The sequence below is a fragment of the Hemiscyllium ocellatum genome, chromosome 25 (genome assembly GCF_020745735.1).
Source record: "Hemiscyllium ocellatum isolate sHemOce1 chromosome 25, sHemOce1.pat.X.cur, whole genome shotgun sequence".
In the NCBI taxonomy this organism is placed as follows: domain Eukaryota; kingdom Metazoa; phylum Chordata; class Chondrichthyes; order Orectolobiformes; family Hemiscylliidae; genus Hemiscyllium; species Hemiscyllium ocellatum.
The window spans coordinates 4,136,058-4,159,262 of NC_083425.1; the positions used below are offsets into that span (position 1 = coordinate 4,136,058).

General features: G+C 55.1%; 1 protein-coding gene across 1 annotated transcript in view; it reads left to right on the forward strand.

Annotated features, from left to right (window-relative positions):
- ca10a (carbonic anhydrase Xa) overlaps nucleotides 1-23,205 on the forward strand; it is a 465,917-nt gene that overhangs the window by 307,030 nt on the left and 135,682 nt on the right. The gene's annotated exons all lie outside the window — the stretch shown is intronic.

Here is a 23,205-nt window from a genome sequence, read left to right on the forward strand (position 1 = left end):
GTGTCTGTGTGTGTGTGTGTGTGAGTGTGAGTCTCTCCTGAACAGACTGACCCTAATCCTCAGATTGTGTCCCTTGTTCTCGAATCCCTAACCAATGGGGATAGTTTATCTTTACCTCCCCTGTGTTTTCCTGTTAATTTCTTGGGGATTTTGATCAGATCACCCATTAACCTTCTCCAGTCTGTGGGAGTATTGTATAATGTGGTTAATCTCTCGACATCAGCTAACCCCTGAAGTCCAGGAGTCTCCCTGATAGACCTTCAGTCTGCTCCCCCTGAAGCTGGGTATACCCTCGGAAGGTGTGGGGCTCCGCTCTGCTCTCAGTGCTCTAGCCGTGGGGAGGGCTCGAACCAGGGTCTGATGGAACTGCAGCAGAGCTTGGTAAACTATCCACTGAAACAAGATTGGTGGAAGAAGGTTATCGAAGATTACAAAGCGATCTCGACCAGCTGGTGAACGAGCTGAGGAGGGGCCGATGGGGTTTAATTTGGATAAATATGAAATATTACATTTTGGTGAAACAAATGGGGGCAGGACTTATCCAGTTAATGGTCAGGCCCTGGGTAGTGTTGTAGGGATCAGAGACCTGGGGTTCGGGTACATATTACTTTGAAGTTTGTGTCGTATATAGACAGGAGGGTTAAGAAGGCATTTAGCACTTTTACCTTCATTGCTCAGACCTTTGAGTATCGGGCATTGGGACGGCAGGTTGTGGTTGTACAGGACATTGGTGAGGCCTCTCCTGGAATACTGTGTCCTGTTCTGGTCACCTTGATGGGCAAGGATGGCCGCCTACTTGCGGAACGCTTCAGGGAACACCTCTGGGACACCCGGACCAACCAACCCAACCACTCCGTGGCTCAACACTTTAACTCCCCCTCCCACCCCACCGAGGACATGCAGGTCCTTGGACTCCTCCATCACCAGAACATAACAACACGACGTTTGGAGGAGGAGCGCTTCATCTTCCGCCTGGGAACCCTCCAACCACAAGGGATGAACTCGGATTTCTCCAGTTTCCTCATTTCCCCTCCCCCCACCTTGTCTCAGTTGATTCCCTCAAACTCAGCACCGCCCTCCTAACCTGCAATCCTCTTCCTGACCTCTCCGCCCCCACCCCACTCCGGCCTATCACCCTCACCTTGACCTCCTTCCACCTATCCCACCTCCATCGCCCCTCCCCCAAGTCCCTCCTCCCTACCTTTTATCTTAGCCTGTCTGGCACCCTCTCCTCATTCCTGATGAAGGGCTCTGGCCCGAAACGTCGATTCCCCTGCTCCTTGGATGCTGCCTGACCTGCTGTGCTTTTCCAGCAACACATTTTCAGCTCTGATCTCCAGCATCTGCAGACCTCACTTTCTCCCTGTACCCTGTACCCCATCCCCCTCACTGATACCCCATTCCTCTCACTGATACCCCATTCCTCTCACTGATACCCCATTCCCCCCTCACTGATACCCCATCCCCCTCGCTGATACCCCATCCCCCTCACTGATACCCCATCCCCCCTCACTGATACCCCATCCCCTTCACTGATACCCCATCCCCTTCACTGATACCCCATTCCCCCCCACTGATACCCCATCTCCCTCACTGATACCCCATCTCCCTCACTGATACCCCATCCCCCTCACTGATACCCCATCTCCCTCACTGATACCCCATTCCTCTCACTGATACCCCATCCCGCCTCACTGATACCCCATTCCTCTCACTGATACCCCATCTCCCTCACTGATACCCCATCCCCCTCACTGATACCCCATTCCTCTCACTGATACCCCATCTCCCTCACTGATACCCCATCCCCCCTCACTGATACCCCATTCCTCTCACTGATACCCCATCTCCCTCACTGATACCCCATCCCCCTCACTGATACCCCATCCCCCCTCACTGATACCCCATTCCTCTCACTGATACCCCATCTCCCTCACTGATACCCCATCCCCCCTCACTGATACCCCATTCCTCTCACTGATACCCCATCCCGCCTCACTGATACCCCATCCCCCCTCACTGATACCCCATTCCTCTCACTGATACCCCATCTCCCTCACTGATACCCCATCCCCCTCACTGATACCCCATCCCCCCTCACTGATACCCCATTCCTCTCACTGATACCCCATTCCTCTCACTGATACCCCATTCCCCCCTCACTGATACCCCATCCCCCTCGCTGATACCCCATCCCCCTCACTGATACCCCATCCCCCCTCACTGATACCCCATCCCCCTCACTGATACCCCATCCCCCCTCACTGATACCCCATCCCCCCTCACTGATACCCCATCCCCCCTCACTGATACCCCATTCCTCTCACTGATACCCCATTCCTCTCACTGATACCCCATTCCCCCCTCACTGATACCCCATCCCCCTCACTGATACCCCATCCCCCTCACTGATACCCCATCCCCCCTCACTGATACCCCATTCCCCTCACTGATACCCCATTCCCCTCACTGATACCCCATCTCCCCTCACTGATACCCCATCCCCCTCACTGATACCCCATCCCCCCTCACTGATACCCCATCTCCCTCACTGATACCCCATTCCCCCCTCACTGATACCCCATCCCCCTCACTGATACCCCATTCCCCCCTCACTGATACCCCATCCCCCTCACTGATACCCCATCCCCCTCACTGATACCCCATTCCCCCCTCACTGATACCCCATCTCCCTCACTGATACCCCATCCCCCCTCACTGATACCCCATCTTCCTCACTGATACCCCATTCCCCTCACTGATACCCCATCTCCCTCACTGATACCTCATCCCCCCTCACTGATACCCCATCCCCCCTCACTGATACCCCATCTTCCTCACTGATACCCCATTCCTCTCACTGATACCCCATCTCCCTCACTGATACACCATCCCCCTCACTGATACCCCATTCCTCTCACTGATACCCCATCTCCCTCACTGATACCCCATCCCCCCTCACTGATACCCCATTCCTCTCACTGATACCCCATCCCCCCTCACTGATACCCCATTCCCCCTCACTGATACCCCATTCCTCTCACTGATACCCCATCCCCCCTCACTGATACCCCATCCCCCCTCACTGATACCCCATTCCCCTCACTGATACCCCATTCCCCTCCCGGATACCCCATCCCACTCACTGATACCCCATCCCCCCTCACTGATACCCCATCCCCCTCACTGATACCCCATTCCCCTCACTGATACCCCATCCCCCTCACTGATACCCCATGCCCCCCTCACTAATACCCCATTCCCCCCTCACTGATACCCCATCCCCCTCACTGATACCCCATTTCCCCCTCACTGATACCCCATCCCCCTCACTGATACCCCATTCCCCCCCTCACTGATACCCCATTCCCCCTCACTGATACCCCATCCCCCTCACTGATACCCCATCCCCCCTCACTGATACCCCATTCCCCCTCACTGATACCCCATCCCCCTCACTGATACCCCATCCCCCCTCACTGATACCCCATTCCCCCCTCACTGATACCCCATCCCCCTCACTGATACCCCATCCCCCCTCACTGATACCCCATCCCCCCTCACTGATACCCCATCCCCCCCACTGATACCCCATCCCCCCTCACTGATACCCCATCCCCCCTCACTGATACCCCATTCCTCTCACTGATACCCCATCCCCCCCTCACTGATACCCCATCCTCCCTCACTGATACCCCATCCCCCCTCACTGATACCCCATCCCCCCTCACTGATACCCCAATCCCCCCTCACTGATACCCCATTCCCCCTCACTGATACCCCATCCCCCTCACTGATACCCCATCCCCCCTCACTGATACCCCATTCCCCCTCACTGATACCCCATCCCCCTCACTGATACCCCATCCCCCCTCACTGATACCCCATTCCCCCCTCACTGATACCCCATCCCCCTCACTGATACCCCATCCCCCCTCACTGATACCCCATCCCCCCTCACTGATACCCCATCCCCCCCACTGATACCCCATCCCCCCTCACTGATACCCCATCCCCCCTCACTGATACCCCATTCCTCTCACTGATACCCCATCCCCCCCTCACTGATACCCCATCCTCCCTCACTGATACCCCATCCCCCCTCACTGATACCCCATCCCCCCTCACTGATACCCCAATCCCCCCTCACTGATACCCCATCCCCCCTCACTGATACCCCATCCCCCTCACTGATACCCCATCCCCCCTCACTGATACCCCATCCCCCCTCACTGATACCCCATCCCCGTCACTGATACCTCATCCCCCCTCACTGATGCCCCATTCCCCCTCACTGATACCCCATTCCCCCCTCACTGATACCCCATCCCCCCTCACTGATACCCCATTCCCCACTCACTGATACCCCATCCCCCCTCACTGATACCCCATCCCCGTCACTGATACCCCATTCCCCCCTCACTGATACCCCATTCCCCCCTCACTGATACCCCATTCCCCCTCACTGATACCCCATCCCCCTCACTGATACCCCATCCCCGTCACTGATACCTCATCCCCCCTCACTGATACCCCATTCCCCCCTCACTGATACCCCATGCCCCCTCACTGATACCCCATTCCCCCCTCACTGATACCCCATTCCCCTCACTGATACCCCATCCCCATCACTGATACCCCATCCCCCTCACTGATACCCCATCCCCCCTCACTGATACTCCATTCCCCCCTCACTGATACCCCATTACCCCTCCCTGTTGCCCCATTCCCCTCACTGATACCCCATTCCCCCCTCACTGATACCCCATCCCCCCTCACTGACACCCCATTCCCCCTCACTGATACCCCATTCCCCCCTCACTGATACTCCATTCCCCCTCACTGATACCCCATTCCCCCCTCACTGATACCCATCCCCCCTCACTGATACCCCATTCCCCCCTCACTGATACCCCATGCCCCCTCACTGATACCCCATTCCCCCCTCACTGATACCCCATCCCCCCTCACTGATACCCCATTCCTCTCACTGATACCCCATCCCCATCACTGATACCTCATCCCCCTCACTGATACCCCATCCCCCCTCACTGATACTCCATTCCCCCCTCACTGATACCCCATTACCCCTCCCTGTTGCCCCATTCCCCTCACTGATACCCCATTCCCCCCTCAGTGATACCCCATCCCCCTCACTGATACCCCATTCCCCCCTCACTGATACTCCATTCCCTCTCACTGATACCCCATTCCCCCCTCACTGATACCCCATCCCCCCTCACTGATACCCCATCCCCGTCACTGATACCTCATCCCCCCTCACTGATACCCCATTCCCCCCTCACTGATACCCCATCCCCCCTCACTGATACCCCATCCCCCCTCACTGATACCCCATTCCCCCTCACTGATACCCCATTCCTCTCACTGATACCCCATTCCTCTCACTGATACCCCATTCCCCCCTCACTGATACCCCATCCCCCTCACTGATACCCCATCCCCCTCACTGATACCCCATCCCCCCTCACTGATACCCCATTCCCCTCACTGATACCCCATTCCCCTCACTGATACCCCATCTCCCCTCACTGATACCCCATCCCCCTCACTGATACCCCATCCCCCCTCACTGATACCCCATCTCCCTCACTGATACCCCATTCCCCCCTCACTGATACCCCATCCCCCTCACTGATACCCCATTCCCCCCTCACTGATACCCCATCCCCCTCACTGATACCCCATCCCCCTCACTGATACCCCATTCCCCCCTCACTGATACCCCATCTCCCTCACTGATACCCCATCCCCCCTCACTGATACCCCATCTTCCTCACTGATACCCCATTCCCCTCACTGATACCCCATCTCCCTCACTGATACCTCATCCCCCCTCACTGATACCCCATCCCCCCTCACTGATACCCCATCTTCCTCACTGATACCCCATTCCTCTCACTGATACCCCATCTCCCTCACTGATACCCCATCCCCCCTCACTGATACCCCATTCCTCTCACTGATACCCCATCCCCCCTCACTGATACCCCATTCCCCCTCACTGATACCCCATTCCTCTCACTGATACCCCATCCCCCCTCACTGATACCCCATCCCCCCTCACTGATACCCCATTCCCCTCACTGATACCCCATTCCCCTCCCGGATACCCCATCCCACTCACTGATACCCCATCCCCCCTCACTGATACCCCATCCCCCTCACTGATACCCCATTCCCCTCACTGATACCCCATCCCCCTCACTGATACCCCATGCCCCCCTCACTAATACCCCATTCCCCCCTCACTGATACCCCATCCCCCTCACTGATACCCCATTTCCCCCTCACTGATACCCCATCCCCCTCACTGATACCCCATTTCCCCCTCACTGATACCCCATCCCCCTCACTGATACCCCATCCCCCTCACTGATACCCCATTCCCCCTCACTGATACCCCATCCTCCTCACTGATACCCCATCCCCCCTCACTGATACCCCATTCCCCCTCACTGATACCCCATCCCCCTCACTGATACCCCATCCCCCCTCACTGATACCCCATTCCCCCTCACTGATACCCCATCCCCCTCACTGATACCCCATCCCCCCTCACTGATACCCCATCCCCCCTCACTGATACCCCATCCCCCCCACTGATACCCCATCCCCCCTCACTGATACCCCATCCCCCCTCACTGATACCCCATTCCTCTCACTGATACCCCATCCCCCCCTCACTGATACCCCATCCTCCCTCACTGATACCCCATCCCCCCTCACTGATACCCCATCCCCCCTCACTGATACCCCAATCCCCCCTCACTGATACCCCATTCCCCCTCACTGATACCCCATCCCCCTCACTGATACCCCATCCCCCCTCACTGATACCCCATTCCCCCTCACTGATACCCCATCCCCCTCACTGATACCCCATCCCCCCTCACTGATACCCCATTCCCCCCTCACTGATACCCCATCCCCCTCACTGATATCCCATCCCCCCTCACTGATACCCCATCCCCCCTCACTGATACCCCATCCCCCCCACTGATACCCCATCCCCCCTCACTGATACCCCATCCCCCCTCACTGATACCCCATTCCTCTCACTGATACCCCATCCCCCCCTCACTGATACCCCATCCCCCCTCACTGATACCCCATCCCCCCTCACTGATACCCCATCCCCCCTCACTGATACCCCAATCCCCCCTCACTGATACCCCATCCCCCCTCACTGATACCCCATCCCCCTCACTGATACCCCATCCCCCCTCACTGAATCCCCATTCCCCCTCACTGATACCCCATCCCCCTTCACTGATACCCCATCCCCCCTCACTGATACCCCATCCCCCCTCACTGATACCCCATCCCCGTCACTGATACCCCATTCCCCCCTCACTGATACCCCATTCCCCCCTCACTGATACCCCATTCCCCCTCACTGATACCCCATCCCCCCTCACTGATACCCCATCCCCGTCACTGATACCTCATCCCCCCTCACTGATACCCCATTCCCCCCTCACTGATACCCCATGCCCCCTCACTGATACCCCATTCCCCCCTCACTGATACCCCATTCCCCTCACTGATACCCCATCCCCATCACTGATACCCCATCCCCCTCACTGATACCCCATCCCCCCTCACTGATACTCCATTCCCCCCTCACTGATACCCCATTACCCCTCCCTGTTGCCCCATTCCCCTCACTGATACCCCATTCCCCCCTCACTGATACCCCATCCCCCCTCACTGATACCCCATTCCCCCTCACTGATACCCCATTCCCCCCTCACTGATACTCCATTCCCCCTCACTGATACCCCATTCCCCCCTCACTGATACCCCATCCCCCCTCACTGATACCCCATTCCCCCCTCACTGATACCCCATGCCCCCTCACTGATACCCCATTCCCCCCTCACTGATACCCCATCCCCCCTCACTGATACCCCATTCCTCTCACTGATACCCCATCCCCATCACTGATACCTCATCCCCCCTCACTGATACCCCATCCCCCCTCACTGATACCCCATTCCCCCCTCACTGATACCCCATGCCCCCTCACTGATACCCCATTCCCCCCTCACTGATACCCCATCCCCCCTCACTGATACCCCATTCCTCTCACTGATACCCCATCCCCATCACTGATACCTCATCCCCCCTCACTGATACCCCATTCCCCCTCACTGATACCCCATCCCCCCTCACTGATACTCCATTCCCCCCTCACTGATACCCCATTACCCCTCCCTGTTGCCCCATTCCCCTCACTGATACCCCATTCCCCCCTCAGTGATACCCCATCCCCCTCACTGATACCCCATTCCCCCCTCACTGATACTCCATTCCCTCTCACTGATACCCCATTCCCCCCTCACTGATACCCCATCCCCCCTCACTGATACCCCATTCCCCCCTCACTGATACCCCATCCCCCCTCACTGATACCCCATCCCCCCTCACTGATACCCCATTCCCCCCTCAGTGATACCCCATCCCCCTCACTGATACCCCATTCCCCCCTCACTGATACTCCATTCCCTCTCACTGATACCCCATCCCCCCTCACTGATACCCCATTCCCCCCTCACTGATACCCCATCCCCCCTCACTGATACCCCATCCCCCTCACTGATACCCCATCCCCCTCACTGATACCCCATTACCCCTCCCTGTTGCCCCATCCCCCCTCACTGATACCCCATCCCCCCTCACTGATACCCCATTCCCCCCTCACTGATACCCCATCCCCCCTCACTGATACCCCATTCCCCCCTCACTGATACCCCATCCCCCCTCACTGATACCCCATCCCCCCTCACTGATACCCCATTCCCCCCTCACTGATACCCCATCCCCCCTCACTGATACCCCATCCCCCCTCACTGATACTCCATTCCCTCTCACTGATACCCCATCCCCCCTCACTGATACCCCATTCCCCCCTCACTGATACCCCATCCCCCCTCACTGATACCCCATCCCCCCTCACTGATACCCCATCCCCCCTCACTGATACCCCATCCCCCTCACTGATACCCCATCCCCCCTCACTGATACCCCATCCCCCTCACTGATACCCCATCCCCCCTCACTGATACCCCATCCCCCCTCACTGATACCCCATTCCCCCCTCACTGATACCCCATTCCCCCCTCACTGATACCCCATCCCCCTCACTGATACCCCATTCCCCCCTCACTGATACCCCATCCCCCTCCCTGTTGCCCCTTTCCCATTGCAGCTCGAGTTGACCCGCCCCCACCCTGTCTCTCTGACCGTGAGGGTGGCTGTCCCGTCAGGCTGTGGTGCCCGTGCTGAGGGTTAGAGTTTTTACACAATGGCTTCATGTAAATGACATCATTGCAAAGACATCAAACTTTCTGAAAGACGTTTAAAATATTTATCCCTCTAAATATTAAACAGCAAAGGCCAATGTGTCAGACTTTTAATTGTCTTTTTCAATATTGCTGTGGGGAATGTTCCTTTTAACAAATAATCACACTATGATCAATAGTGAGCTCCCTGCAGCCCCCGATGGGGTTTGCTGGATGGTTTTAATGGCAGGTGGAGAGTTTAGGAGCTAATTTATCCGGGGATTCTCATTTCGGAATTGGAGCTGGAAACTCAGGAGCTGCTAACGATCCCAACTCCGCCCGACTGAAAGGAAACTGCTTACAGTTTGTTCTTTTAGGGTTCAACCTCCTCACTGGCACACTCACCCTCACACTCACCCTCACACTCACACTCACCCTCACACACACACACAAACACACACACTCACCCTCACACACACATTCACCTTCACACACATATACACACACACTCACCCTCACACACACACACACTCACACACACACACACACTCACCCTCACCCTCACACTCACACTCACCCTCACACACACACTCACACACACACACTCACCCTCACACTCACACTCACCCTCACACACACACACACACACACACACAAACACACACACTCACCCTCACACACACATTCACCCTCACACACACTCACCCTCACACACACACTCCCATACACACACACCTTCACCCTCACACACACACTCACCCACACACACACACACTCACCCTCACACACACTCACCCTCACACACACTCCCATACACACACATACTCACCCTCACCCTCACACTCACCCTCACACACACACTCCCATACACACACACACACTCACCCTCACACACACACCCATAAACACACACACACACTCACCCTCACACACACACTCCCATTCACACACACACTCACCCTCACACACACTCACATTCCCATACACACACACTCACACTTTCATATACACACACACTCACCCTCACACACACTTCCATACACACACACACACTCACACTCCCATATACATGCACACTCACCCTCACACACACGCACATTCCCATACACACACACATACTCACACTCCCATATACAGACACACTCACCCTCACACACACACTTCCATACACACACATACACTCACCCTCACACACACTCAATCTCCCATACACACTCACACTCACACACACACACTCACACTCACACACACCATACACGCTCACACACACACTCACACACATACACTCACACACACGCACTCACTCACAGACTCCCATGCACACGCATATTCACATACTCACTCACACTCACAGATGCACTCTGATGCACACACACACTCACACTTCCATACACACACACTCACACACACTCTCACTCACACACGGGGACAGGCAGGAGGCTGGGGGGACACAGCAAGGCAGGCAGCGTCAGGAAGGGAAGGAATTGATGTTTCGGGTGTGACCCTTTCCCAGGAAACAATATGGTCAGGGCTGATCATCCAATTTAATCGCCTGTTCCTGCTTTTCCCCCTTTAGCCCGAAATGCTATATCCAACTCTCTCTTGAAATCCTGGGATTCCCTCCCTAAGGGCATTGTGTGATAACCCACAGCACATGGATTGCAGCGGCCTAAGAAGGCAGTTCACCCCCACTCTCTCAAGGGGCAACTAGGGACGGCAATAAATATTGGCCCAGCCCGTGATTCCAGGAGTGAATAACGGGCAAACAAATTCTGGATTCGGGTTGAATATAGACCCAGAACATGCCCAGAACCTGTCCTGCAAAGGAGATGGATTGAGATTAACACGGGGGGGATGGGGGGGGGGAGGTGGGGGCGGGGACGGGGTGGGGGGGAGGTGGGGTGTGGCGACGGGGGGGGGGTGTGGGGGTGGGGATGGGGGGTTGTGGGGACGGAGGGGGAGGTGGGGGCTGGGGACCGGGGGAGGTGGGGACGGGGGGGTTGTGGGGGTGGGGATGGGGGGGGTGTGGGGACGGAGGGGGAGGTGGGGGCTGGGGACCGGGGTAGGGGAGATGTTATAAACACAAATTGACACACTCGGAGATATGAAGAGGCAACCAAAAGCTGGCTCAGAGAGGAATGTTTTGAAGGATAGATGGAGAGACTTTGGGAGGGAATTCCGGAGTTTTGATCAGGAAGGGGTGGAGAGAGAGATTTGGATTGAGCATGCTCAGAAAGCTGGGAAAGGCTGGCTGGTGCTCAGTCGATCAGAATCTCCTGGGAATGACGAAAGCCAACCTCAGGTGACCCCTGACCTCTGGCTCGAGGCTGTTCATCTTCATTTAACACCGTCAATGACCCACAAGCCTCCCCCCATCCCCCCAACACATACACACACACACACACACACACACAGACACACACACAGGCAGACACACACACACAAACACACACACACACACTCACACACAGACACACACTCACTCACTCACACACACACAGACACACACACAGACAGACAGACAGACACACACACTCACTCACACACACACACAGACACACAGACAGACACACACACACACACTCACTCACACACACACACAGACACACACTCACTCACTCACACACGCACACACACACAGACACACACATAGACAGACACACACACACACAAACACTCACTCAGTCACACACACACACAGACACACACTCACAAACACACACACACAGACACACACACAGACACACACAGACACACACACAGACACACACACTGACACACACACACATATACACAGACACACACACACACGCATAGACACACACAACACACAGACACACACAGGCACAGGCACAGACAGACACACAGAGACACACACACATCCACATAGACACCCACACACACACACATATAGAGACACACACACACAACACACAGAACCACCGACACACACACACACACACAGGCACAGACACACACACACACACAGAGACCATGTGTGCAGCAGGAATACATTATTCAATCCTGCTCAGATCCTCGCTACATCGGTGTCAAAACAGCCTTTGAACATCTGACGTCCCTCAGATAAATAGATTGGCATTTATTTAATACCAGGCCTCCATTCTAAATAAAACCAACAGGGAACCAATTAACCTGTTGGAAAGGCTTCAGCATCAGTCCCGGTAAATCCCAGTCTCCCTGCAGCGTGAAAGAGTCAGTGAACCGGGACGAATGAATAAATCATTGGGGGTGAAATATCGCGAAACCTTTGCCTATGTTTAAGAATGAGATATCAGACCAGGAACAGGTACAGACAAACTCTGGGAGTGATCCCGGCCCCATTGTTGCATTGACTGGAGTTGGCAGGGGAATAGTTGCATTGGTTCCACATGGGAAGGGTTCCTGCTGTCGGGGGAGCTGTTCTGGACCCTCTGCAGGCTTTATGTAACTGAGGACAGGGGTAACAGCTGACTGTCCCACCAACCAATCAAACAGTCCCATTTCTCAGCCCTCCTGTTCCAAACAGGGCCCATTCTCTCCTGTGTTTTATCCATGGCGAGATACAAGCCCCACTCTCCAGGCCAGCATTTATCGCCCAGCCCTAATTGCCCAGAGGGCAGTTAGAGTGAACCCCATTGCTGGGGGTCTGGAGTCACGAGTAGGCCAGCCCAGGGAAGGATGGTAGTTTCCCTCCCTGAAAGACATGAGTGAGCCAGGCGGGATTTTTTCCAGCAATCGCCAGTGTTTGTGTGGTTGGTATGAGGTGAGTTTTTTGTTCAGCTTGCCTTTTCTGGAATGCCATCATTCCATATCACCGGCAGATTCACCTGGGTCTCCAATGAGATTCCCACAACACTACTGCCTTCCCCTATCAACAACCACAGTGAATCTAATCCCCCTCCAATCCAGTCTCCTTACGGGCACCAGCTGGATTAAAGGTGCTACTGAAATGCAGGTTGTTTTTGTTTTGACAGAGTTGCTGTCCATCCCCTTGCAGTCAGGGCCCAGTGAGAGGAGAGACTTTAACCCATCTGCTTCTGGATAGGGGCTGGGAGGTGATTTCCTGCTGAGAAGGTATTTGGATGTTGCTGGTGGGTTTTAGCTGTGAGCCGGGATGATTAAATGGACGGGGATTTAGCAGAGCGAAGGTTTCTAACCCGGATTACAGACACGGTGATCTCAGTGTCAGAAGGGAAGCATTGATCCGTTTTACACAGATGCTCCTCACAACCAGCCCGGATTTAAACAAAAGCCCATCCCTTTCCTTTCTCCCTGAAATATTCCTCCGGGATCCACACCCCCCTCCCTGGGGATCACAGCAACTCCCCTCTGTAGCTCCTTTCCCACTGGTGATCCGAAGAAAACTCTGTTCCTTCACACAAGGGGATTCCCCACCCCCCAGCTGCTCCCCTTCTGGGAGAGGGTCCCCCATTTCCTGAGGGAAGGTTACACGGTCTCATTCCGAATGCCTTCCCTGAGCTGGCCTGAGGGTGGATTTGATTTTGTGGTGGGAATCTGGGTGTCCCCAGCATGACAGGTCGTCCCAGGTGCCTGGAGCGTTGATGCTGATCCTGTCAGCTGCTGGCTGCTAATGGATTACCGTCTGCCTGTCCACCCAGCAGAGTCCAGCAGCTCAGACAGGCTTCCAGGTCCGGAACGGTGACTTCCCCTGGCCCTTGGATGCTGCCTGACCTGCTGGGTGCTGTTCGAGCCCTCACACTGACTGACTCGGACATCCAGCAGCTGGGCTCCGTACTGTCTCCAACCTCTGGCTGGCTCACCCTGAAAAGGGGAGAAAGGGAGGACTGCAGATGCTGGAGATCAGAGCTGAAAATGTGTCGCTGATTCCTGAAGAAGGGCTCATGCCCGAAATGTCGACTCTCCTGCTCCTTGGAAGCTGCCTGGTCTGCTGCGCCTTTCCAGCAACACATTTTCAGCTCACCGTGAAAACCCAGCCAGCTCAGTGAGGGAAGTCTGCACTCTATACCTGGTCTGAGCCCAGAGCCCTGGACCCAGAAAACCACTCAGTTCAGGGACGGGAATCATGAGGGAGTTTCCTGGGGCAGGGTGTCTGGGATTAGTCAGAGAAAATGGGCTGTACATCATTCTCTGTTGTTGGTCATTCAGATTTCTGTTCACACTTGGGCCCGGAAAGGGCTTTACACAGATGAGGCAACTGCCCTGAGAATGAACCTGCTGTCCAGGTCTGGTAACTGCTGGTTATTGCTAAATACACGGCATCCCAAATAACCCAGCTCTCTGCTCATTATCCCCATGTTCAAACATTATTCCTGGCCACTATCAATCTTCAGCCCTTTGTCCATCGATCAGAATAACGCCGCCCCCCCACAATTGGTTATATAAACCCCACACCAAACAGCCCCGTGATGTCATCGAGGGCTTGGAAATTTCCCACAAATCACTGCCCTGCTCCGAAACACAAAGGGAGTGGCAGGGACTGTCCTGGGGAAGGGCAAACACCATCACATCATTCCCTGAGAAACAGGGCTCACCATTCACAGCAGACAATCCAGCAAATAGGCACAGATCTCAGACTGGCACTGAGGGAGTGCCGCACTGTCAGACAGTCAGTGCTGAGGGAGTGCCGCACTGTCAGACAGTCAGTGCTGAGGGAGTGCCGCACTGTCGGAGGGTCAGTGCTGAGGGAGTGCCGCACTGTCGGAGGGTCAGTGCTGAGGGAGTGCCGCACTGTCAGACAGTCAGTGCTGAGGGAGTGCCGCACTATCATAGAGTCAGTGCTGAGGGAGTGCCGCACTGTCGGAGCGTCAGTGCTGAGGGAATGCCGCACCATCGGAGGGTCAGTGCTGAGAGAGTGCCGCACTGTCAGAGGGTCAGTACTGAGGGAGTGCCGCACTGTCAAAGGGTCAGTGCTGAGGGAGTGCCGCACTGTCAGAGGGTCAGTGCTGAGGGAGTGCCGCACTGTCAGAGGGTCAGTGCTGAGGGAGTGCTGCACTGTCAGAGGGTCAGTGCTGAGGGAGTGCCGCACTGTCGGAGGGTCAGTGCTGAGGAGGTGCCGCACTGTCGGAGGGTCAGTGCTGAGGGAGTGCCGCACTGTCGGAGGGTCAGTGCTGAGGGAGTGCCGCACTGTCGGAGGGTCAATGCTGAGGGAGTGCCGCACTGTCGGAGGGTCAGCGCTGAGGGAGTGCCGCACTGTCAGAGGGTCAGTACTGAGGAGGTGCCGCACTGTCAGAGGGTCAGTGCTGAGGGAACACTGCACTGTATGAGTTGATTTATGTTTAAAGCGAGTTTGTGCTGAGACCTCTCCCCCGTCTCACGTAAACTTTATTAATCTGTCTGTGATTATTTGAGGGAGAGATGGAGAGGTCTCAGATGTGTCCCTGCTCCGGTGTAACCCTCACACAGCGCCCCAGAGTATGTGTTCATTGGCCCAGTGCTGACCGTGGCCTCTTGCTGTGCCTTCTCCTACATTTGCTTCACTTCCAGAAAGTCCTCCTGAGCTGGAGTATCCTGAGGTCACAAAAGAAGAGTCTGTACCTTGTCTGGGCGTCTTCCACCATCACTCCCTCCCCACCCGACTCCTGGAGGGAGAACGCCTCATCTTCCGCCTCGGAACACTCCAACCCCAGGGCATCAATGTGGACTTCACCACTTTCCTCATTACCCCTCCCCCCACCTTACTCCAGTTCCAACCTTCCAGCTCAGCACCATCCTCATAACCTGTCCGACAGTCATAGAGATGTACAGCATGGAAACAGACCCTTCGGCCCAACCCGTCCATGCCGACCAGATATCCCAACCCAATCTAGTCCCACCTGCCAGCACCCGGCCCATATCCCTCCAAACCCTTCCTATTCATATACCCATCCAAATGCCTCTTAAATGTTGTAATTGTACCAACCTCCACCACATCCTCTGGCAGCTCATTCCATACACGTACCACCCTCTGCGTGAAAATGTTGCCCCTTAGGTCTCTTTTATATCGTTCCCTTCTCACCCTAAACCTGTGCCCTCTAGTTCTGGACTCCCCGACCTGTCCTACCTGTCAATCTCCCTTCCCACTTCTCCGCTCCACCCTCCGGTCTGACCTATCACCTTTACCCCCACCTCCATCCACCCATTGCTCTCCCAGCTCCCTTCCCCCAGCCCCCTCCCCTCCCATTTGTCCCTCCATCACCAAGTCTCCCGGCCTCATTCCCAATGAAGGGATCCACCCCAAAACATCGATTCTCCTGCTCCTCGGATGCTGCCTGACCTGCTGTGCTTTTCCAGCACCACACTCACGACTCTGATCTCCAGCATCTCTGATGGGATGAGCCAGGTGCCAGTTGAAGGCAGTGTCAGAGGGATTGGAGGTGGAGATGATTGCAGTGAGGGTCGGATCGGGTTTTGAGTTGGCCAGTGATTGAGCCGGTGAAAGGAGCAGCCTCAGGCCTGTGACAAACAGAAGCCTGATTTAAACCCACCCTGATTTAAACCCACTCTGCCCTTCCCCTCTGAGGGAGGGGGCTCCCTCCCAGTGGCGGGTCCCTCTCTGATCTGCAGCACTGTATCCACGTGGTGCCTCCAATCAGATAAACTGCCCACAGAATCCAACACTGAGCTACATCGAGCCCAAAGCAATTCAGCACACAAGGCCATTCAGCCCTTTGACCCGATGCAAGCCCCTTGGTAGATCATTCGGTGGGTGGATTTGGGACAGTGGAGATGGGAGTAATGTTGCTGACTGGGTAAAAAAAATCAAAGAAGATTTTAGAAATGTGATTTGGAGAAAAGGTTAAGAGGTCACGTTGAGGTTGTGCAGGACCTCGGTGAGACCTCGAGCAGGGTACTGTGTCCAGTTCTGATCGCTCTGAGATGGGAAGGATGTTATTAAAGTGGGAGAGGGTTCAGGAGAGATGTTGCAGGATGTTGCTGGGAGTGGAGGAACTCCTCATCTTCCGCCTCGGAACACTTCAACCCCAGGGCATCAATGTGGACTTCAACAGCTTCCTCATTTCCCCTTCCCCCACCTCACCCTAGTTCCAAACTTCCGGCTCAGCACTGTCCCCATGACCTGTCCTACCTGCCTAGCTCCTTTTCCACCTATCCACTCCACCCTCCTCCCTGACCTATCACCTTCATCCCCTCCCCCACTCACCCATTGTACTCTATGCTACTCTCTCCACGCTTCAGGCTCACTGCCTTTATTCCTGATGAAGGGCTTTTGCCCGAAACGTCGATTTTCCTGCTTCTCGGATGCTGCCTGAACTGCTGTGCTCTTCCAGCACTGCACTAACCTAGACTCTGGTTTCCACCATCTGCAGCCCTTGGGAGTGGAGGGTAGGAGTTATCAAGAAAGGCTGAATAGGCTGGGACTTCAGTCCCTGGAGGGTAGGAGGCTGAGAGGTGACCTTATAGAGGTTTATAAAATAATGAGGGCACCTCCCTCCTGCCCCCCCCCCCCCCCTCAGGGATACCTCCTTCATGCCCCTCCCTCTTTATCCAACATTGTAGAATGCCCCATCACAGGAGGAGGCTGTTCAGCTCATTGTCACTCTTCGAGATCTTTGAATGATCCCAATCTCACTCTTTTTACAAAGCCCTGTAAATTTTGCCTGTTCAACTCTCCCCCCAGTTCCCATTGGATGTTTCCTGTGGGATCTGCAGATCCCACATCCTGGATCCCAGTAGCTCACTGCATTGGAATGGAGCCTCCCCTTCCCCGCTGTCCTGGCCTTGGGCTTGTTTCATTTCCCAGTGATCTCAGCCGCACGTCCTCAGCAACGATACTCCCTTCTCCCCGAGAATTCTCAACAGTTTCAACCACTCGGATCAGGGTGGGGGCCAATCCCAGCTCCTCCAGTCTCTCCACAAATCCCCTCATTCCGCTATTCCCTGGAACCATTCCGGTAAATATCCCTCTGGCCCCTCACCAAGGCCTTTCCCTGGGTTGTGGGAGCAGACACTGGGCCCAGTTGTCAGGCTGGAGCCTAACTACCAGGGAGTTCCTGTGCCGTAATAGAGGCCTACTGTGCCTGATGAAGGGCTTTTGTCCGAAACGTCGATTGTCCTGCTCCTCGGATGCTGCCTGACCTGCTGTGCTTTTCCAGCAACACACTCTCGACTCTGATCTCCCGCATCTGCAGACCTCACTTTCTCCTCGGCCTACTGAGTCAGTCCAGCTCCTTCAGCTTTGCTTTCAGATCCCTAGTGTCCGCAGTATTGGAGTTTTCCCGACAGAGTGAATGAGGAATTAATAGGCCCTGGGGTGGAGGCGGAGGTGACAGAGGGAAAGTCACAAGGAATCCCCTCCCTCTGGAGATAGACACCTTTGCAACTCTACCTGAAAAGGTTAATACTTCCCACAGTAACACTCCTGCTTTACTGAGGCAATGTGTAACTGGGGTCAACAAGAGACATTTTCCTTCCTGAGGGTGTTTAGCTGCAGCGCCAACGTTATGTTTGAACTGACAAAAAGGTTGTCTCTAAAGTGTCAGGTTGATGGAGATGTATCTTTACATCCAGTGACTGACAGTGCCGCAGTGGGAGCTCGGACAGCTGTCTGTTATCTGAGGGACCATCGGTGGTCATTCAGAGGTGGAGCAGATCAGGATGGATGTGGACGGCAACTTGCTTCAGTATATTGGTTTTTGATTGCCCCTGGAGGTGTGTGAGGGAGGGGTGGAGGGAGGGGTGTGAGGGAGAGACAGAGGGAGGTGTGTGAGGGAGGGGTGGAGGGAGGGGTGTGAGGGAGAGACAGAGGGAGAGGTGTGAGGGAGGGATGTGAGGGTGGTGTGTGAGGGCGGGGCGGAGGGATCTGATTCCCCCACCCCGTGCTCCCTGAGGGATCTGATCTCTCCCTGTGCTCCCTGAGGGATCTGATCTCCCTCCGTGCTCCCTGAGGGATCTGATCTCTCCCTGTGCTCCCTGAGGGATCTGATCTCTCCCCGTGCTCCCTGAGGGATCTGATCTCTCCCCGTGCTCCCTGAGGGATCTGATCTCTCCCAGTGCTCCCTGAGGGATCTGATCTCTCCCTGTGCTCCCTGAGGGATCTGATCTCCCCCTGTGCTCCCTGAGGGATCTGATCTCCCCCTGTGCTCCCTGAGGGATCTGATCTCCCCCTGTGCTCCCTGAGGGATCTGATCTCTCCCTGTGCTCCCTGAGGGATCTGATCTCCCCCTGTGCTCCCTGAGGGATCTGATCTCTCCCTGTGCTCCCTGAGGGATCTGATCTCCCTCCGTGCTCCCTGAGGGATCTGATCTCTCCCTGTGCTCCCTGAGGGATCTGATCTCTCCCTGTGCTCCCTGAGGGATCTGATCTCCTGGAAGCTGACAACAGCTTTTAAAACCTTTGCCAGTCTTTGCCACAACAATCCTCCCCCAACTCCTTCAGCCGTTCACACACTCCTCCCCCTCCCATTGCCTTCACAGAAACACCTAGGAAGCCTCCCGACAGTGTCGGAGATTACTGGCAGCCTCTGTTCATTCACCCCCGCAGAGTTAAAAGGTTCCGGCCTTCATAAGAGCAGTGACTAATGAGGTAACTACCTCTCTCTACGCTCTTTCGCAAAGAGACTCATTAATTTTTCAGGGGACCTTTAGAAACAAGACCCAGCACAATGGAGTTTTGTGAGTAGCTGCTGCCTCAGAGCTCCCTGACAAAGCTCTGAAGAGACTTTTCGCTGCCCAGTCCTGACATGTCTGCTGCCTTTCAGCTGGCTTTCAGACAAAAATGAATCGAACTGCAAGAGGCTTATTTTGGAAAGGTCATCTCCCTTCCCATTGGGAAGACGTGCTCACGGGACGAATAATAGGGAAACAAAACAAATATTTATAGAAAAATAACCAGAATAATTGTCACAAACCCTTTGACCTGAAGAGTTCCTGATTGTGTTAAAAACCTGCAGCTTCCTTCTGTTGTCCGTAGGGCATGTCAAAAACACGCAGAAACACAGGAGTTCAGAGCAGGAGTAGGCCATTCAGCCCCTCGAACCCTACTCTGCTATTCAGGAAGATGGGTACTCCTCGAAGCCACTGCTGTTGTCTGACCCCCCACCATGCCTCTGTCCTCCTGGCTGACAAAAAGTCTACTTCAGTGTTGATTCGATCTTCCCAACGGATCCCTGGGATAGCGAGTTCCGAAGACTCACAGCCCTCCGTGAGGGAAAACGTTCTCCCCATCTCAAAGGAGGCCTTTCATTTTCAGTCAGATTCCCTCAGAAGCAGGAACATTCTCTCAGTAAACACTCTCTCCAAACCCACAACAGCATTTGCCGAACCTAAAAGCTTAAAAAAAACCCACTGAAACCCCGAAATCCTGGTCTGTGAGAGCTGGTCACACCCAGTCGGGCTGCTTTGATTGTTTCAACTTTTAAAAAAAAACAACCCCAGGGCTCCTGAAGCTGTTCCCTCCAGTGGGTCTGGTGGACTGCTCAACGTCTCTGCCTTAGAACCTCTCTTCAAAAAAAAACCAGGACAAAACACACCTCATAAAGTACCGTCACGCCCTGTACCAGGATAGTGACCCCCTGCTGCATTTCCTCAACACCCAGTGCATCCTCTCTGACCAAGAGTACTCTGGGCGTGCTCTCACCAAGATCCTGTATTTTTGCAGTAAGACATTCCAATTTCCAACCTCCGATCCTCCTGAAATGAAGCCTGGAATACACTGGCCTTCCCAACAGCAGCCTGCCATTAACTGTTCTTGCCTGGTATGTAAAAGACCACCCCCCCTCCAAGCGCCCAGTCCCTTTGTACACCCATTATGAAGTCAATGGCCTAGTGGTATTATCACTGGACTGTTAATCCAGAGACCTATGTAATGTTTTGTGGGCGGCACGGTGGTTAGCACTGCTGTCCCTCAGCGTCTGAGACCCGGGTTCAATTCCTGACTCAGGCGACTGACTGTGTGGAGTTTGCACGTTCTCCCCGTGTCTGCGTGGGTTTCCTCCGGGTGCTCCGGTTTCCTCCCACAGTCCAAAGATGTGCGGGTCAGGTGAATTGGCCATGCTAAATTGCCCGTAGTGTTAGGTAAGGGGTAAATGTAGGGGTATGGGTGGGTTGTGCTTTGGCGGGTCGGTGTGGACTTGTTGGGCCGAAGGGCCTGTTTCCGCACTGTCAGTAATCTAATCTCTCCCTGGAATACTCTGCCACATTACACTACAGCAGCTGCCTGTTAGTGCACTCCCTCAGGCACTCCCCATCCCCTCACATCCTCCCCATAGCTCCCAAAACACCCCACCCCCACACTCTGTTCTGAATCTGGAAAGGATACAAAAGGATTCTCAGGGACAAACGGACAGGAGGGAGCTGGGAGAAGACTGATTGGCTAGCTCCTTCGCAGGGCTATCACAGGCCCTTTTGGCTGAGTGGCCTCATTCTGTGCAGTAAGGTTGGAGGAGTCTGTATAGGAGATGAAGTGCTGCTGTGGGACTGACCCTCAGAGGGCAGCACTGCCCCGGGTCAGAGACCCCCCTGGCCATTGGGGGATATAATACCCAGTACCTTCACACTGCAGGAGAGCAACAGGAAATGGTTAGGCCCAGCTCCCTCTGCTGTATCTGTCGTCAAAGGTGGGGAATCGAAACCACCGCAGCAACATGCAACAGGGGTAATAGACCGAGCAGGGTCTGACCAAGGTAGGGTAAAAAGTGAGGTCTGCAGATGCTGGAGATCACAGTTGAAAATGTGTTGCTGGTTAAAGCGCAGCAGGCCAGGCAGCATCCAAGGAACAGGAAATTCGACGTTTCGGGCATAAGCCCTTCATCAGGAATGAGGAGAGGGTGCCATGCAGGCTAAGATAAAAGGTAGGGAGGAGGGACTTGGGGGAGGGGCGATGGAGATGTGACACCCCACTCCGGCCTATCCTGACCTCTCCGCCCCCACCCCACTCCGGCCTATCACCCTCACCTTGACCTCCTTCCACCTATCACATCTCCATCGCCCCTCCCCCAAGTCCCTCCTCCCTACCTTTTATCTTAGCCTGCCTGGCACCCTCTCCTCATTCCTGATGAAGGGCTCTGGCCCGAAACGTCGAATTTCCTGTTCCTTGGATGCTGCCCGACCTGCTGCGCTTTTCCAGCAACACATTTTCAGCTCTGACAAAGGTAGACTGAGTGGGTGGGAGTTGGCAGTAACTGCGGCCTGGTGACACCCCCCTCCTCCTCCCACACCTTGCCCAGCATTAACAACACATCAGGTAACTCGCCACCCTAACCATGGTTGCCAGGGCAACGTTTCAACAATCCTTCTTCCTGCGGTCAGTGCCACAAGGAACTCATCACAGCCCCAGGTACAAACCCTTCAGGGCCCTTCCTTCCGGTACTTTCCGAGTGGTCCCAATGTTCTGGTTGCCTGAAGATGGCTCAGACCAGGAGTGACGTTGGGGGAAGACAGCTATCACTCAGTGGGGGCTGGCACACTTCAAGCTGAGGGAACGCTCCTCCCTGTACTGGAACGTGCCTTCTGCAAAAAATACCATTCATACGCTGGCCAGGCCCAGTCGTTCCCATCCGTCCCTAGTTGCCCCCCCGCCCCCTTGAGAGGGTGGGGGTGAGCTGCCTTCTTGACCCGCTGCAGTCCATGTGCTGTGGGTTGACCCACAACGCCCCTGAGGGAGGGAATTCCAGGATTCCTATCCAGCGACAGTGAAGGAATGGCGATATGTTTCCAAGTCAGGATGGTGAGGGGCTGAGAGGGGAACCTGCAGGGGGTGGTCTTCCCATGTGTCTGCTGCCCCTTGTCCTTCTGGATGGAAGTGGTGGTGGGTTTGGAAGGTGCTGCCTGAGGGTCTTTGGTGAATTATGTGGATAGTAGACATTGTTGCTTCGGAGCGTCAGTGGTGCAGGGGCTGGATGTTGAAGGGGCTGGGGATGGTCAATAAATGTGTGTTTTGTCTTATCCAGTCTCACCCCCCACACTCCTCGTGAAAAGGACTC